The 5576-nt window shown below is 40.1% G+C and overlaps 1 pseudogene; it reads left to right on the top strand.

Moving 5' to 3' along the window:
• Positions 1 to 2854: 2854 nt before the first annotated feature.
• Positions 2855 to 3528, top strand: LOC149256238 (ferritin-3, chloroplastic pseudogene; annotated as a pseudogene).
• Positions 3529 to 5576: the final 2048 nt, after the last annotated feature.

The raw sequence follows: 5576 nt of genomic DNA on the forward strand, positions 1-5576 counted from the left end.
GTTTCTATGACTGCTCCAGGTTCCAATATGATTTTTCCTTCCTCTTCAATTTCTGGCAATATTGCTTGAATTGGGATCTTTTGCAACTTTTGAATAAGTGGCCATACTTCTTCGTTCTTCTTCCATTCATCCGTTGCTTCGTTTATCCAATTTGGTTGGATAATATAAATAGCACAAAACAATGCTTCCACATCCTCATCCTTGAAGCGTCTTCCCATTCGGTAAGGTCACCATTTTTTAAGTGCATGTAGAATTGCCAACATTTCCTTCTCATAAATAGCTTGCTTGAGATGTAGCAGTAAAAATACCCAATCACTCACATCAAAACATTTTTCACTACAATGTTGATCTACCTGTTGTTTCATTTGATTTTGCACCGAAGTGGCGTTATCCTTTAAAAGTTGGAGAACTTGTTGTTGATGCTCGATATGATCTTTCTCTACTTGAACCTTTTTCTTCTTGATATTTCCTTCTATCTTTTGAGGAGTGGTAATTTCTTCCAGTCCTTTACAAGATATGGTCGGATTCATTTCTTGATGCTCGATGTGATCTTTCACTTCTTGAACATTTTTCTTCTTGATGTGTCCTTCTATCTTGATAGTTTGAGGAGTGGTAATTTCATCCATTGAATTACAAGATATGGTTGGATTCATTTCTTCTTTCTCGATGTGATCTTTCACTTCTTGCACCTTTTTCTTCTTGATATGTCCTTCTATCTTGAGAGTTTGAGGAGTGGTAATTCTTTCCAATGCTTTACAAGATATGGTCTGATTCATTTCTTCTTTCTCTGGGGTGGTGTCCTGACGTATATCCTCTCTTTTGATGTTTCTTGATCCTTTTCTTCCTCCTCTTCATATTCTATGTAAAATAATTTCTTCTCAGCACACCTATGACCTTTAGTGCATTTGCTATCACAATTGTAACAAAGCCCTTTTTCTCTTTTTTCTTCCAATTGTTGTGGTGTAACCCTTGTAGGTTGTGGAAGGCTGGGAGAAACAACACTTCCATCTTTATAGTTGTGAGGGGTATGCTTCCTGGTTTCCATAATTTTGCTTTCCATTATGTCACAAAGCCCTTTTACTCTTTCCAATTGTTGTGGTGTTGCTCTAAAGAAGGTGTTGCTCTTTATATCCTCATAATGTGCTATCATTTCCTCCGTGAAAATTGACCACGTAACAAGTTTTTTACGAGAACAAAGCCCTTTGTACCATAAAAATTGATCTGGTTCTAAATATGAAGATGCAATACATACCTTTTGTAACAGTTGTACACCATGTATATCAAAATATTGCTCCATCTGAAGTATCCAATTTACCGGATCCTTGCCATCAAACTTCCTCATCTTGTTTTTTCTTGATTTTAGGAGCTCTACCTTGAAACGACTGTAACTCTGTACTTTAGGATCTTTAAGTTCTGAACATGTGACTTGTAGTAGCCCTCTGTGTCCTCTTTCCAATGCCACAAGTCTGATCCAAATTGGATTCTCCAAGAAAACGTTATGCACAATCTCCCGTAGTGACCTGATTATAGACTAATTCAGTAGAGCAAACTTGTATGAAGTGCCACATGTCACTGTTTCAACCTTTGACTCTGAAAAATATATAAACAGAAACTACAGTCCGTCCTATTTCTGTACCTTCTTACGAAATTTCAATCCAATGCTCAGAAAGAAAGTTATGACGATTTTCCCCAGGTCACCTGTTTTGAGTGTAATTCAGAATTCTGCAAAAAGACCAACGTCCGCAAATCATATCTCCAAAACTATCACGCGAAAAGATCTGAAATTCGGACCCAAGTTTTAGCGCCAATGCTTCTCAAATGGGTTTTTTGTACGACTTCTGAAACGTCACAGAAAAAAAGTTATAGCGAAAATGCCACGATGACCTGTTTGGAGCAGCGAAACCCTAGAATCCAAAGCTCTGATACCAAATGTTATGAAACCAGCTCACAAAAAGATAGAAAAGAGAGATCCACGCCTTAGAATTCAGCCTCTTCGAGGGGGCAACCTCCTTTACTTTACATAAATGAACAATTCTTGGATGATACAAATGAAAATACCTCCTTTCTATATATAGGAGTCTAAGTGGTCCCAATACAATCAAATCCTACATAACAATAATATTGTAGGGCACAACAGTAACAATGGTGGGCTTCTATGTGGCATAATAGTAACAATATGGACACTACATGGGTACATCAATATAATAAGTGGGTTATACTAATAACAATAAGGGGTTACACTAGTAGTATAGGGGCCTAACATGCCCCTCTCCTTCAAAAAGCGTTGTCCTCAACGCTTGAGTATTGATATCTGTTCCTTTTGGTGTTGATTTTGGCATATTTGCGTATTTTTGCGTCTTGTTATTTTTCAAATAAATGATTATTTTCTTGTCGTCTGGGGCTAGATTGAGAATGAGTGGAGTGTTCCAGTCCCCGAATCCAGAAGACCTGTATCTTGGGCCAATTCCTATATTGACACTACATCAGTGCGCCTCTAATCAATTTTATCTTAATAATATTCGATGGACAAGGGGAGCAGGATGTTCATGTTCCGTATTTCCCGAAACCCTATACCCATATCTTGTTCCGTTCTTGCTTCAGTTTCTGTTAACACAGTCCCGAAGGCGCTGTTGTGTTTGGATTAGTTTTATGTATTAAAGTTCAAGGGTGCCTTAATGTTTAGAATTCCATAGTGGATTAGCCAATTCTGTTTTGGTAGAACTTATCATATTGTTTTTAGTCATGCTGCAGTTCCTTCGACTTCGTTTAGTCATTATTTGAATTAACAAGTTTTAGGTATGTATTATAACAACTGTCATAATGAAATTGAAAGCCCATAATGCGCGCTGTATCTTATCTATTACATCTACATTTATTGGGACTCAGAAAATACTGAACATTGAACTGATGCATCTCTACAGAGACCGTTGGTATTAGTTGGGTTAACTAAAAGCAAAATGTCACTCAAAGCTTCCACTACTTTTGGTGCCTTATCATCTCTGAAGCAGCATGATGTCTTCAAGGATAAGGTGGCAGGGAATAATTCCCTGTGTTTGGTACCTTACAGAAGGCAAAAGAGAGAAGGTTTGTGCAGTGTTCGTGCTAGAACTGGAGAGACCAATAGTAGGCCTTTGACAGGTGTGATCTTTGAGCCCTTCACTGAAGTGCAGAGTGAGCTTGTACAAGTTTCCAATAATTCTACTCAATCTTTTGCACGCCAGAGGTTCGCGGATGCTTGCGAAGCTGCTTTGAATGAGCAAATCAAGATTTGCAAAGTACTTCAAACAGGCGAGTGATGAAGAACGTGGCCATGCAGAAATGCTCATGAAATACCAGAATGTGCGTGGTGGGAAAGTCAAGTTTCAATCCATATTGATGCTTGTCATGGAATTTGATCATCCTGAAAAGGGGGACGCCTTATATGCCATGGAGCTTGCCTTGTCATTGGAAAAGCTTACGAATGAAAAGCTTCTCAACTTGCACAGTGTTGCTCAACAATGTAACGATGCACAAATGACAGATTAAGTGTAGGGGCCTAACAGTAGCACAAAATACGGAACTACCCTCCTAGAGGAGGAAGGCGACCCAAACTGACCCAACAACTAGGTCTAGAGACATCCAGAAGGTTGACTATTGGAACAAATTCGCCCAATCTGGATCGTCGCTAGCTGTAAACTAAGTCTCCGTGACGACATCGTAAGGAGGCAATGCATGCAGACCAATCGTTGCTATAAATAGCTAATAGCCTCACCTCAGGCCTTGAAATTTGACTGTCACGGGAAACAGGTGTACACCTGTGATGGGGTCACGATGAGACCATTTATGAAAGTGGACTGTCGCATATATTAAGGGTTTACTCATGACGAGGCAAAAACTTAGGGAATGAGGGTCAACTTGTAGCATCAGAGAGCATTTTCTTAATCTTCTTACATCAGTGGGAAGACATGAACATGTTTATTTAATACATGACATAGTAGAGGAACTGAGATGAGGACAGTGACAAATTACTATGTAATAGATGCCCCCTAAAGCATGAAGCCCAAGAGAGTGGGAGGAGTGAAATGCTTTACAAAACTGTCTGAACTGAAACACCACTTCGAAGAACCTACAGGCGCAAGTACATCTGATATCTCTGATAGTGAAATACATGTAGTCTAGGCATGGGCGCAGTCATCCAAAAGACATATGAAACTCGGTCTGTGATATGGATGTAGCCACCCAATTGACAAGACCATGATAATGATGAGGGTATGGTCGTAGCCATCCATGAAGACTCAAGTATGGTCGCAGCCATCCATCAAGAGTCATGTATGTAATCATGAACAAATCCACGCAGCAGGAACATATGTAATCTTAGTTCAAGGTCTTGAAACCCAACCGATCATAGTACAAATTTTAGCATGCGAACAGAGGTGCTGAGGTCGAGCATGATAGAAAGTCACTTGATTACCAGTCAATGATGAAAACCGTTAACAAGCACGAGAGAAACCACCAATAATGCCAATGGCTCTCAAGGTATTGTCCAGTACAATCCACTAAGTGTGAAAAATGAGCTGAAGTCAAACACTCGTGGAATCACCCAATCAAAGACCAATGATGAAAGTCTATCGTCAGGCACGAAGAACTTGCCATTGAGGCATGCAAGCTCCAAGGTACTGAAGGGGATCTCTAGACCAATCTCCTGGATAATGAGCTGGCGTCGACAGGAGACGATCCGTCGCAGGAGGGCCATAATGTTTCCCCCATCAACGACACAAGATAAGGAACAAGTGGTAGATGGTGAATCAGAGTATCAGAGGAGGAGGTAAGGGTGTCAACTGTAGAAGGATTATACTCTTGAACACATCGGCAACACGACTCCAGAATGTGGTAGCATTTTGGTACCAGGGGATCGGAGGCTTGATGGAGACAACGTGGATCAGATGGAATGAGTCAAAATGTCAACCCAAAACCCCGGAAGGCCAAATGATGATGTGTGGATACCCCAACCCGACAAGAAGCAAAAGTGTCGATGTTTAAGAGTGAGTAGCTGTTGCAAGTAACCAATGACAACTTCCATATTTTCCCCCACCATTGCTAGCGAGTACCCCAATTATTTTTGAAAACAGGCTTGAAGGGGATAACATATGCTTGTAATATAAGTTTGACCTTTGGACGAATCCAACCTAGTGATAGTTTAACGAGCCCTAGGGAGGAGAAGCTCGAGTCTCATCATGGCTACGAGTCCAATGTCATCAGGGTTTAATGAGTCTGACATATGGAAAACTCGAAGTCTTTTTCATGTTTAGAGAGTTTGAAAAAGACATGAAAAAGAAAACTCCAGGGGGGACCTTTTTCATAAATTTGTGTCCCTCGAGCCCGAAAAAGTATAAAATAATACTCGAGAGAACCGCTTGACCATTACGATCAAGGAGTACTTTTCATAATTTGTGGCCCCAATCCGAAAAAGTAGAAAAGTGATTGAAGACACGTTGTTTCGTAACCAGTATCGAACCTGAAACAATAAAAGTCTAGTGATGTTTTCATGCTTATACGGTTAGAAAAGAGCTCAAAGTGGACCGCATTTTATTTCATTT

The sequence above is a fragment of the Pinus tabuliformis genome, chromosome 7 (genome assembly GCF_031772625.1).
Source record: "Pinus tabuliformis cultivar Carrire ecotype Pingquan chromosome 7, CPIR1, whole genome shotgun sequence".
Classification (NCBI taxonomy): Eukaryota; Viridiplantae; Streptophyta; class Pinopsida; order Pinales; family Pinaceae; genus Pinus; species Pinus tabuliformis.